Raw genomic sequence first — 14,367 nt, 5'->3', positions numbered from 1 at the left:
GTAACCACTATTCTTACTCTCTACTTCTATGAGATCAACTTTATAGGTTTGGCATATGAGTGATCATGTGGTATTCATCTTTCTGTGGTTGGCTTGTTTCACTTAATATAGTGTCCTCCAGATTCACCCATTTGTTGTCACAAATGACAGGATTTCATTCTCTTTTATGGCCAAATAGTATTCCATTGTGTATATCTACCACATTTTCCATTGTGTATATCTACCACATTTTCCATTGTGTATATCTACCACATTTTCCATTGCGTATATCTACCACATTTTCTTTATCCATTCATCCACTCATAGGTACATTAATCCATGGAAAAGAATGGCCTGTAACTAGCAGAAGATCAATGTATGTTTTATATGTATATCTAACCTACACACATATACTTACAGGGATGTGTGTGTGTCAATGGGTGTGGAAATAGTTTGATTTTTCAGAGGCATATTCCTTTATACTCTTGTTTACTAGTAACTTGTTTAGGAAAAGTCTACTTCCTAGAGGACATTAAGGAACACTTTGACCTTGTCTGTGTCCAAATCATTATTGACTAAACAGATGGGAGAGTATTATTTCTATGTATTAAAAGTTATAATATGAAATCCTATAAGCATTTTAACCTTCTTTTGTATTTTAAAGTTTTATTTGTATAAGCTTCATTGATATATAATTAATTTCTATACCATACAATTTACCCCAAGTGTACTATTCAAAAGTTTTTAGTATATTGACAGAATCATGCAACCATTACCACAATTTTAAAACATTTTCATCAACCCAAAAAAGAAATCCTATGCCCTTTAGCAGTGACCTTGCCATCCCCCCACCTCCACGCTGATCTGTTTTCTGTTTCAATAGATATGCCCATTCTGGACATTTCAGATACATGAAATCAAACAAAATGTGATCCTTTGTGATTAGTTTCTTTTACTTAGCATATTTTCAAGGTCCATCCATACTGTAGCATGTATCAGTACTTCATTTCTTTTTATTACCTAATAATATTATGTTATATAGATATATCACATATTATTTATCCATTCATCAATTGATGGACATGTGAGATGTTTTCATTTTTGTGCTATTATGAATAATGGTGCTATGAACATTTATGTAGCTACCAGTTTTTGTGGGGACATGTGTTTTCATTTCCTTTGGGTATGTATCTAGGAGTGGAATTGCTGGGTCCTATGGTAACTCTATGTTTAACCTTTTTGAGGAAGTGCCAGACTGTTTTCCGAAGCTGCCATTTGCACCAGCAATGTATGAGAGTTCCAGCGTCCCCATATTCTCACCAACACTTGTTATTACCTGTCTTTTTAACTACAGCCATCCCAGTAGTTACAGAGGTAAATTCATTGTGGTTTTCATTTGTACTTCCCTGATGGCTCATGATGTGGAATATCTTTTCATGTGCTTATTGGCCATTTGTATATGTTCTTTGGAGAAATGTCTGTGCAGATCCTTTGCTCATTTTAAAAATAGGTTATTTATATCTTTGTATGATTGAGTTCTAAGAGTTGTTTGTATATTTTAAATGTAAGTGCTCACCAAATACATGATTTTTAATTTTTTTCCATTCTGCAGGTTGTCTTTTCACTTTCTTGATAGTACCCTTGAGGCACAAAATATTTTTATTTTGAGGAATACAATTTATCTGTTTTATCATTTGGCTATAGATATATGATTTTGGTGACATACCTAAGAAACCATTGCCTACCCCAACGTCATGAAAACTCATGCCTATGTTTTCTTCTAAGAACTTTATAGTTTTAGTTTTTACACTGAGGTCTTTGATGCATTTTAAGTTACTTTTAGTATATGGTGTGACCAGGGATCCAACTTCATTCTTTTGCATGTGAATCCATCTCTGATTTGGAGATATTTGTAGGTTCTTGTTCAATTGTAAGAAAAAATACAGAGATCCCATACATACCTCACCCAGTTTCCCCAATGGAAATATATAACTATAGTGTAATTTCTTATATACAATATCTCATATAATAAATATAGTACAACCAGGAAGTTAATATTGATACAATGATCAATCTTATTCTGATTTTGCCGATTTTATATATAATTTGTTTGTGTGTGTGTGCGCACATGCGTATTTAACCCTACATAATTTTATCACATGTGTAGATTTGGTGACAACTTCTACCATCAAGATACAGAACAGTTCCATCATAAGGATTCCTTTTTTAGCAACAGCCAACACTGTTCCTCCTCCATTCCTAACCCCTGGTATCACTAACCCGTTCACCATTTTGTCATTTCAAGTAAGTTACATAAATGGACTCACACTGCATGTATGGCTTTCTTTACTTGGCATAATTTCTATGAGATTCATCCAAGTTTTTGTGTGTATCAATAGTTCATTTCTTTTAATTACTGAGTAGTAGTCCGTGTTATAGATGTACCACAATTTAATACTCACCCATAAAGAAGATTTGAGTTGTTTCTAATTTGGAATTTGGAATAGTCTTTTAATGGCTGCAGATATACACTGACATCTCTTGTTTCATTCCTTATATTGGTCATTTTTGTCCTCTCTCTTCTTCATCATTTTGGCAGAGGTTTTTCAATTTTATTGAATTTTTTTCCCCCAAAGAGTTAGCTTTTTGTTTCATTGATTTTTCTCTATTGTTTTCCTATTTTCAATTTCATTGCTTTCTGGTTTTTATCTTTATAATTTCCTTGCTTTTGGTTGCTTTGAGTTAATTTTGCTGTTATTTTTCTAGTTTCTGGTGGTAGGAACTTAGATTATTAATTTAAGACCTTTCCTCTTTTCCTTTTTTTCTTTTTCTCTAAAAGCTTTTAGTGCTATAAATTTTTTTCTCAGGACTGCTTTTGGCTATATCCTACATATTTGATACACTGATATTTTCATTTCCAGTCAGTTCTATGCATTTAAAAAATTTCCTTTGAGACTTCCTCTTTTATTCATGAATTATTTAGAAGTGCATTTACTTTTTAAGTATTGGAAATCTTCCTATTGTCCTTCTATTATTGATTTCTAGCTTGATTCCATCATGGCCAGAGAACACACTCCATACTATTTCAATTCTTTCACATTTGTTTAAGTTTCTCTTAGGGCCCACCATGCAATCTATATTGGTAAGTGTTCCAAGGGCAATGGAAAAAAATGTGTATTCTGCCTTTGTTATTAGAGTGTTCTACATATTAATATACCAGTTATACCCTGTTGGTTGTACTGTTCAATTTTTCTATATTCTTGACGATTTTCTGTCTAGTTGTTCTATCAGTTGCTAAGTGGGGTCTGAAGTCCTCAGCTTTAATTGATTTGTCTATTTCTTTTTAGTTCTATCATTTTTTGCTTCATGTGTTTTGAGGTTTTGTTGCTTGGTGTGCATACATTTAAAATAATTATGTTACTTCAGTGGCTCTTCCTCTCTGTCTAGTAATTTTTCTTACTCTGAAGTCTACTTTATCTGATATTAATATGGCCATTCTTGCTTTTCAAAATTACTATTTACATGATACATATTTTTCTATGCTTTCGCTTTCAATCTGCCTATATATTCATTCATTATATTTGAAGTGAGTTTCTTGTAGACAGCATGTTGTTGGATCATGTTTTGTTAGCCACTCTGCCATAGTTTCAATGTTTCCAAAAACATACGTTGGAAATTTAATCAACAGTGCAACAGTATTAGAAGGTGGACTTTTAAGAGTTGATCAAGTCCTGAGGGCTCTGTCCTCATAAATGAGTTAAAAAATGCCATCATTGCAGGAGTGGGTTCATTATAAAAGGATGAGTTCCAGTGTCTTCTTATTCTCTTTCTTTTACCCTCTCTTTACCCTTCCACCATGTTATGACATAGCAAAAAGGTCCTCACCAGATGCCAGCCTCTTGATTTGTAATTCCCAGCCTTCAGAACCATGAGACAATAAACTTGTGTTCGTTATAAATTACCCAACCTGTGGTATTGTTATAGCAGCATAAAACAAATAAAACACTCTATCTCTGTCTTTTAACTGGTACTTAAGTCTAACATGCAATTTTATTATTTGTCTTCCATTTCCTATTTTTCATTTCTCTCATTCTCTTTTTTCTATCTTCCTTTAGGTTACTTGAACATTTCTTCCATTTTTTCCAATGATAATGATTAGTTTCTTTTACCCCCTCCACCCCTGTATTAGTTTGCTAGGGCTGCCATTACAAAGTATTACAAACTGGATAATATAAACTATAGAAATGTATTGCCACACAGTGCTGGAAGCTAGAAGTCTGAAATCAAGCTCCCTCTGAAACCCATAAGGAAATCCTTTACTTCTTCCTAGCTTCTAGTGATTTACTGGCAATCTTTAGTGTTCTTTAGCTTGCAGCTGCGTAATTCCAAACTCTGCCTTCATCATCGCATGGCATTCTCCCTAGGGGTGTGCCTGTGTCTTTACCTGGCCATCTTCTTATAAGAACAGCAGTCACACTGGATTTGGGCCCCACCACTTAAGTGTAACTTCATCTTAACTAATCACATCTGGAATGACACTATTTTCAAACAATGTCACATTCTGAGGTACTGGGGGGCCATGATTATAATATAATAATACTATACTATACTATAATATTATTATATCTATATTATTTTTTGTGGGGGGCCTTGATTCAAGCCACAACACTTTCTAGCACCTTTGTTTCTTCTGTGCTCAGCTGTTTTCTTTATTTACCTTGGTCTTTCTACTTCTTGCTGTTATACTTCCCCAAAAGTCTAATGGTCTTTGATTTTCTGTTTTATGAATGAACGATTGGGTAGATTACTATAGGCAGCTGGCTTGGATTTCCTCTGCATTTGTACATGCCTGTTTCTTTAAGTGGCTTCCCTGTCTGCCCACCCCATTTGTATTCTCTTTCCCTCTGACTCCCCAAAGCTGCTTTCCTAGGCTGACCCCCATATTAGAAATCACCTCAGATAGACAGTTCACCCTTTCCACAGTGCAGTACTTGAATTCTGATGCTGGAACAAGGCAGAGCAATGTGGATAAGGGGAGAGGCCTGACTGTTCTGAATGTTAACCTTCAATTCGCCTGGTAGGTGCCTAGGGCCTCTATCAGTTTTCCACCTCACTCTGAGTTTATAGATTTTCTGCAGCTGTTCCTACCTTCTGGTTAGTTTTCTCTTATGTATGTTAGGTTTCTCCACTATTTCAGTTCAGTCCCATCTGCCTTCTATTATCTAGTAATTGCATAACATTTCTTTTCCATTAACAGCTTCTCTTTCTGTTCTCCCAGCATTGTAAGACACATTTAATCCTTCTCTATTTTCATAGATTTGGGGTAGTTGGTAAGATAGGCACAAGTACTTGGGCTTCTATTTCAATCAACTCTAAAATTTCTTTATTTTTGAGTTAATTTTGTGTCATTGTTTAAACAATTGGAGGATGTTGTTATAAGTAATATTTTCCAGGGGGATTTATTTGCTGGATCCTTGTAGATCTGAAAATGTCTTTGTTTTTTTTTGTTTGTTTGTTTTGTTTTGTTTTCCATTAAGAAATATTGTCAGGTATAAAATCTTCCCAGTAATAACAGAAAATGGATATACCCAACCGCCTGAAACAACAAACTGGTATAGAAATGCATAAAACAATGGTTATTAAGACACTAGACATCAGGCAATGAAGAACAGTGATCCCTGAGAGATAAAGAAACAGGGTGAGCTCTATTATTGTCCCAGATTAGAGATTTGAGAGTGTTTCCAGGCCTAAGTACAAGAAGGACAATAAATGTGGATCCCAGTGGGTTCCTTAATTTGAAAAGAGAAGAACAAAAAGTCCCAAAAGACCAAGACAGCTAGTGTTGATGTGACAAATTACCAGAAAAAAGAAAACAGGCTGAAGCTACCTCAAGAAGTAATAGATAACCTGGGTAGCATATTGTCCATTAGAGAAAATAAATTTATGGCTAAAAACCTTCCTGAAAGAAAACTCCACAGCCAGATGGCTTTACTGGTGAATTCTACTTCTTTAAGGAAGAAGAAATACCAATTCTATACAAATTCTTTCAGAAAACTAAAAAAAAAAAAAAAAAAAAAAAAAGGAATACTTCCAAACTCATTCTATGAGGACAGTACTACCCTGATACTAAAACCAAAGACATTACAAGAAAATAAAACTATAAGCCAATATCCCTTATGAATATAGATGCAAAAATCCTCAACAAAATACTACCAAACCAAATCAGCTATATATTAAAAGTATTATACACCATGACCAAGTGGGATTTATCCTAGGAATGCAAAATTAGTTTAACATACGAAAATTAATCAATGTTATATACAATAGTATTATAATAAAGGACAAAAACTACATGCTCCTCTCAATAGTCAAAAAAGAAGAATTTGACAAAATGAAACATCTTTTCATGACAAAAACACTCAACACATTAGTAACAGAAGGTAACTTTCTCAACTGAAAGGACATCTATGGAAAATCTATAGCTAACATACCTAACAGCAAAAGTGAATTCCTTTCTCCTAAGATCATGAACAAACAGTGATATTCACTCTTGCCACTTTTAGTCATCATTATATTGAGGCATTAGCTAGGGGAATTAGGTAAGGAAAAGAAATAAAAAGCACCTAGAAAGAAATACAATTATTTCTCTTTGTAGATGACATGATCTTATATATAGAAAATCCTAAGGAATCCATTAAAGAACTTTTAGAACTAATAAACAAACACAAGTTCAACAAGGCTGAAGATATGAGATTAGTATACAAAATAATCAATTGTGTTTCTATACACTAGCAATGAATAATCTAAAGTTGAAATTAAGAAAATGATTTCATTTATAATAGCATTAAAATGAATAGAATATTTAGAAATAAAATTAGCAAAAGAAATGTAATACCCACTGAAAGCTACAAAACATTGTAAAAACCCTGACAAAATTAAAAGAATGTCCATATATTAATAAATGGAAATACTTCCCATGTTCATGGATGCCATGTTAAGATCGCAATATACCTGAAATTGATCTACAGATTCAAAGCATTCTCTATCAAAGTTATAGCTGTTTTGTTTTGCAGAAATTGATAAGTTGATCCTAAAATCCATATAGAAATAGAATGCACGAAGAATAGCCAAAACAATATGAAAGAGGAAGAATATAGTTGGAGGACTCCTACTTCCTAATTTCAAAATTTGTAACAAAGCTACAGTAATCCAACCAGTGTGGTACAGGCATAAAGACAGACATATAGATCAATGGAATAGAATTAGAAGCCCAGAAACAAACCTTTACATTTATGGCCAATTGATTTTTGACAAGGGTGCCAAGACAATTCAATGGGAGTTGGAGGAGGATGCTCTTTTCAACAAATGGTGCTGAGAAAACTGGATATCCACATATAAAAAATAAAACCGGGCCCCTACATCACACCATATTAGGAAAATTCAAAATGGATCAAAACCTTAATATAAGAGCTAAACGTACAAAAACTTGTAGAAGAAAACATAGGAGTAAGTCTTCGTCACCTTACGTTAGGCTATGGTTTCTTAGGTATGATGCCAAAAGCACAAGCAACATAAGAAAAAATAGATAAATTAAACTTCATCAAAATTTATAATTTTTGTGCTGTAAATGAGTGAAAAGTGAAAAGACAACCCACAGAACAAGAGAAATATTTTGTAAATCTAATATCTGATAAGGGACTTGTATATATACAATATGTAAAAATTATTACAACTCGATAATAAAAAGAATTCAATTTTTAAAAGGGCAAAGGATTTGAATAGACATTTTTCCAAAGAAGGTATGCAAATGGTAAGCGCACAAGAAGATGTTCTGTATCATGAGCCATCAGGACAATGCATATTGAGGCATGATGATGAGATACCAGTTCACATACAATAGGAAGGCTATAATCAAAAACACAGACAATGACAAGAAGTTGGCAAAGATGTGGAGAAACTGAAACCCTCATACACTGCTAGTAGAAATGTTAATGGTGCAAGAACTCTGGAAAACAGTCTGGCAGTTCCTCAAAAGGTTAGACACAGACTTACCATTTGACCCCTAAGTATATATCTACTCGAGAGAAAGAAAGCATATGTTTATACAGCAATTGTACACAAACATTCATAGCAATATCATGCATAATAGCCAAAACGTAAAAACAACTCAAATGTCTATTAACTGATGAATGGAAACACAAATGTGACATACCCATATAATGGAATATTACTCAGGAATAACAAGGAATGAAGTACTGATACATGCTATAAACATGAATTAACCTCAAGACATCAGGCTAGAAGAACAAAGGAAAGGAATGACCACATACTATGTATATGTGTGTGTATATATACCATATATATGTAGTACATATATATACACACTATGTACTATATATATGTAGTATATATGTAGTATACTATATACTATATATACTGTATATATATTTTTCCATATGTATGAAATACCCAGAATAGGCCAATCCACAGAAATGGAATGTAAATCAGTGATTGACTGGAGGTGTAGAGAAGAGAAAAAGGGGAGTGACTTCTAATGAGTATGAGATTGCTTTGCGGGGGGTGGGGGGGTGATGAAAATATTTTTATAATTAGATAATGGTTGCATAATTCCATGAATATACAAAAATCATTGAATTAACACTCTAAAGGGGTTAATTTTACATATGTGAATTATTTCTCAATAAACTTTTTTTTAAAATACAATACTGATCTATACAAAGTCTTTAAGAAAATTGAAGAGGAGGGAATTCCTTCTCTGAGATCAACATTATCTTGACACCAAAACTAGACAAAGACAGAATAAGTAAACTATAGAACAATAAGCCTCATGAACATAGATGCAAACATTCTAAACAAAATTACAGCAAATAAAATCCAACGATATACTAAAAGGATAACATATTATGACTACGTGGAGACTATCCTAGGACTGCAGGGGCAGTTTAACATTCAAAAGCCTGTCAATGTGATAAACCACATGTATTAGTTTCCTAGGGCTGCCATACCAAAGTCGTACAAACTGGGTAGCTTAAAACAACAGAACTTTCTCGTCCACAGTTCTGGAGGCTAGATATCTGAAAGCAAGGTTTTGGCAGGGCCATGCTTCTTCTGAAGCCTCCAGGGAAGGGTCCTTCCTTGCCTCTTATAGTTGGTAGCCCCTTTGATTTATGGCAGCATAACTCCAACCACTGCCTCTGTCTTTACATGCCATTCTCCCTGGGGATTTTTGTCTCTATGTGGCTATCTTCTTATAAGGACACCAGTTATATTGGATGAGAGGCCCACCATACTCCAGAATAACCTCATCTTAACTAATTGTATCTGCAAGAACCCTATGTACAAATACATACATTTTGGAGTAGTGGAGGTTAGGACTTCAACGTATGTTTTTTGAAGGACACAAGTTAACCCATAACACCATACCCCAAACCACATGATCATCTCAATAGAAAAGGTATTTGACAATATCTGACTCCTATTTATAATGCAAAATAGGATAGAAGGCAACTTCTTCAACCTGATAAAGGGCATGTAGGAGACTGAACGCTCCCCCCTGAGATCAGGAAGGTAGACAGGGATGTCTTCTCGCACCACTTCTACTCACTATTGTTTGGGAGGTTCTGGCCAGTGGCATCCAGATTGGAAAGGAAGAAGTACTATAACTTTATTTGCATAAGTCTGATCCTCTATGAAGAAAATCTGATGTGATTTAAATCTGATGAGTTTAACAAAGTAGCACGATTAAAGAGCAACATACAAAATTGACTGTACTTTTCATTAAGCAACAAACAAAATTAAGATAAACAATACCCATACAGTAGCATCAAAAAATTAAAAATACTTAGGAATAAATCTGACAAAAAGTGAATTATCTATACATTGAAAGATATAAAATATTGCTGAGAGAAATTAAAAAGGACCTAAATAAATGGAGGGATATACCTTGCTCATTAGTCAGATGACTCAATATTATGAAGATGCCTATTTCCCCAAATTACTTTGTAGATTCAACACAATCAAAATCCCATAGGTTTTTTTCTATTTGGCAGAAATTGACAAGCCAAGTTTAAGTTTCATATGAAAATGCAAAGAACATAGAATATCCAAAGCAAACCTGAAAAAGAAGCGCCCAGAAATAGGCTCACACAAACATAGTCAGCTGATTTTTGATAAAGGTCAATGGCAATGCAGTTGAGAACACATTTCCAACAAATGCTCAAACAATATGCAAGAACATAAGCCTCGTGTACCAAAATGAACTCAAAATGGATAAGCCTGAATATACAAACTAAAACTGTAAAACCCCTAAGAGAAAACATAAGAGAAAATATTTTTGACCATGGATAGGTGAAAGATTTCTTAGCTATGACTGCAAAAGCATGGTTTACAAAAGGGGGAAAAAATGATAAACACTGACTTCTTCTAAATTAAAAGCTTCTGCTCTTCAAAAGCCACTATCTAGTTCATAAAATGCTCAATAAAAAGTAGATATTACCACCCCAACCCCCATCATCACAAAGCGGCCCCTTTCATGGAGACCCATAAAAAAATGTTCTTTCAAACCTAAAAACCAGAAAATCTTTCTTGTCCTAAGGAATCTGTATTTTTCTTTCCTTTTTCTCCTCCTTTCTAGGCAATGTATATCTTGTTAATGATTTTATTTCCATTTTTGTCTGGCAACTAAGAGTCTCAAAACCAAAAACATGGCCCAACTTTAGTCATTATATTAGGCTGTTTATGTGTATAGAAACTTCACCCTCTATTATCTTCATTGCTTTATTCATATTTCCTACTTTATTTAGGGTTGTCAGACTTAACAAAAGAAGCACCCAATTAAATTTGAACTTCAGATAAACAACAAATCCAGTTTTAGTATAAGTATGTCCATTTGGCATCTTATATTTTCTATGAACCCTAACTTTATGGTAAACATTTTTATTAGCCACCCAAAATGCTTTGTGGGAGAGATAAGATATAAATACATACATATACACAATTTGGACATATTTCAAAGTAAACTTACGCTTGAATTTTAAAGACTGTTTTAAAACAATTTAAAATCATAGTTGTGCTGCATATACTTCCCTTTATTCAATTTATGTGATACAATGCATTCTAAAATGTTTTTTATTTTATATTCTATCTTAAAAATATTGCCTGCTGCAGTGCTTTCTCAATAATTATATCAAAACATTTATTTTCAGAGATGAGAATACACTAACCAAGAAAGAAAAAAAATAATCACTTAGTTCTATACTTTTTATACTACCTAAAAGCACCTGGAGAGGAGATTTCATCTGTAGTGTTAGGACATCTTTAACAAGATTTCCTGTTAGGCCATCAATCCTGTTCCTCTTCATTTTCATATATCACTCCTGCCCAAACTCAGCTAAAGAGGCAGCAGGAAATATCATTAAGCTGAAGATTGGTGATAATTCCAGATGACACAGCCCAAGGAAACTGTGTTGCCCACAGCCTCGACACCGGCCCCTTTCCCTTGAGAAGGGAGGGTACTCTTTAATGTCCTTGGACCCCAGGCACATTATATTTTTAAATGTGGAAATTTAGAGGGAAGAAAACCTGTCACTACCTTTATTGATTTAGGTATAAGTCTATATATCACAGACCAGAGTACTAGGTAAAAAAAATCTGAAAACAAGTTGAAAGTCACAGACAGATCAAATCAACCTTGACTTCTGGGCCTCCTGCACTGTCCCAACTAACTTGCATAATGCATTTTTCATGTGCATTATGAAATGACAGTTTCTATGTCAATAACTAAAGAAGGGGAAAACATAGCTCATTTAAAAAGCCATAACTGTCAATACAGAAGGAGATTTAAATAATTCTACTACAACAGCAAAGTTTTAGAAAACATGGAAGAGGAATGTGTTAACAGTGACCTCTAAGATCCTGAGTTCTGTTGGGAAGCCTTGCCCTGACTATGCTACCTTCTGCTCTTCCTATCTCTCTACCTTAGACACTTGGGTGGATTCTGTCACCGATGGCTGAGAGAAGTAGGTTTGAGACAGCCACCTGAGAAATCACCAAATGCCCCACTATGCTCCACTTGTGCTCCTGCAGTCCATTTTCCACACAGGAGCCACAGTGATTTTTTTTCCTCAAAAGCTTAAATTGGATCATGTCACACTCCCCTGCTTAAAACCTCCAATGACTTCTCACTGCATTTAGAACACGGGCCAAAGCCTTCCTGTGGCCCACCCACCGAGCCTGCATGGCCAGGCCCCTGGCCTCTCCTGCCTTACCTGCACACTCCTCTGCCCCTGCCCGTGATGCCTGAAACACTCTGGCTCTCCTTCACGTGGAGTGCCACGGTGCTGCTCAGGGTGTGGCAGCTGCAATGTCCTCTGCCTGGCGTGCTCACCGCCTATTTTCACAAGGGTGCCTACACACAAATCATGACTCAGTTCAAGGCCACCTCCTCAGAGAGCTCCTTCCTAACCGCCCAATATAAAGGGATACTCATCTTATTCCTAATCCCCCTTTCCAACCTCCAAAACCACTCTGCAGTACTGTAGCACCTCTCCTTTTTCATGATTAAGACTACTCGTCACTCTTAGAAATGAATGTGTCCACTCGTTTGTTTTAGCCCATGACAGCTGGCCTGCTTAGTGCACCTGGTACAAAGCAGGCACTCGGTGGACATGTGCTAAATACGTGCGCCGATACAAACACCCAATGGCAGGAGGTCAAAGACAAAGCGGAGTTAGAGAACGGAGATACCCTCAAGTAATGCAGCTAATATAAACTGCAAATAAAGTAAATTTTTATATGTCAAACATTATTGTTCCAATGACTTTTTAAAAAACAAACTCCCCTCTAAGGGGAATGTGGCCATATGATCTTTACAAAATCACATCAAAAAGTCATACATTTCCAGGAAAACGATAATTTCGATACAGCAGTAACAGTAGGAAACATAACTGTGCTACACGTTAAGTCCTAACACATAAATAAAAATGAACTAGGTTTTGTGTCTGACAGAGAAGATGTAAACTGGTAGGCCCTGGTACAAATCTGCCCCACAGGCCTGTTTCATTTGTTCCGGGGTATTTTAAAGATTTAATATCAGTTTCCAAAATTTAATAATTGGAAGATTTCACATAAAAACCTGGATTTCCCATTTTCTCTGTGAAATCAGAAGTACCCCTTGCAGGTCCTCATTGCTTCGTGTTGACTGCTGAACAGAGCTGGACCTGGCACAGCCTCTCCCGGGTCCCCATCCTTCCACAGTCCTCACTCCTGGAATGATGCCCTCATGTGATGAAGTGCCTCTTCCAAGCATTTAATTTTTCAACTGCTGCACCCCTCCCCAAAACAAAACTATCTGCTTCTAATGGTTCTTCCCTTTGAATACTTTACAACAGAAAAATGATCACATATCTGGAGTGACGCAGGTAATGCTTACTGATATTACAGAGGTTTGCAATAGTGCTGCTTGGAAAAAGAAAAGGAGAAAAGAGATCCACAACAAAATTGCCAGGAAATGCAGCCTGAAACAGGGATGAGGGATGCTTGCAGGAGCAGGACAGACAGGGCTACAACACAGGGCTGGAAACACCCCATGTGATAAAAGGAGACATGTGACCCACGTAACTTATTTAGACTTATTACTCAAGAGGAAAAGGTGGGGAGAAAGGGGGAACAGAATTTATCCAAATGAGATAAAATTTGGGCATGGAAGAGAGTGGACTTAGAATCAGGAATTACAAAGTACTTTATGAAGGAGAGTCGGGGGCAGGACACACTGATGGCAGCCACGCTCAGCGACAGTGCACTGAAATGTCAATGTGATGGGAGCATTACCAATAGAATGCCATGGCTACAGCCCCTGGGGAGCTCCATAAGAAGGGGCCTGCATTATAGCTAGCAAAAAGCTACTGGGGGCCAAGGAGTGTGCACCTGGAAGCTCACTCTCTTCCACCTCTGTGCGTGTGAGAGACAGTGAGGAGTGGAGGGCACATTCATGCAATGAAGCATTCTGGTCTGCACAGCACTTGTTCCTGGAGAAACCCCAGAGGCATCAGATTCAGATGTGGTTTTGGGAGGGAAAGAAAGCTTTTTGGGGAGGGACAGAAAGTTACTCTACTAGTAACTGAGCTAAGGTGAGGATGTGGGGAGATATCAGCAAGGAAACTGTCAGGGAAAAGAGCCTGGGAAAGAAATGGGACTATGTCTAGGAGCACAGGAAAGGCAAGGCTGCAAAACACTGCTGAAACGCCTGAAAGAGGGAGGAAAATGTGAATCGGGTAACTTCCCAAGGAGCGATGTGGGGTCAGATGGAGGCTGTGACTACGTACGAACAACTCACAGAAGGCCAGTTTCGCTAAGTCTGGAGGAAATCAT

The 14,367-nt window shown here is 36.1% G+C and overlaps 1 protein-coding gene across 3 annotated transcripts in view; it reads right to left on the bottom strand.

The window, feature by feature from the left end:
- The window catches only part of ULK4 (unc-51 like kinase 4), a 497,440-nt gene that overhangs the window by 109,753 nt on the left and 373,320 nt on the right, over positions 1–14,367 (bottom strand). The window lies entirely within an intron of this gene.

This window comes from Lemur catta, chromosome 18 (assembly GCF_020740605.2).
Source record: "Lemur catta isolate mLemCat1 chromosome 18, mLemCat1.pri, whole genome shotgun sequence".
In the NCBI taxonomy this organism is placed as follows: Eukaryota; Metazoa; Chordata; class Mammalia; order Primates; family Lemuridae; genus Lemur; species Lemur catta.
The sequence above is the reverse complement of the archived record's forward strand: the minus strand, read 5'-3'. Positions and strand labels throughout refer to the sequence as shown.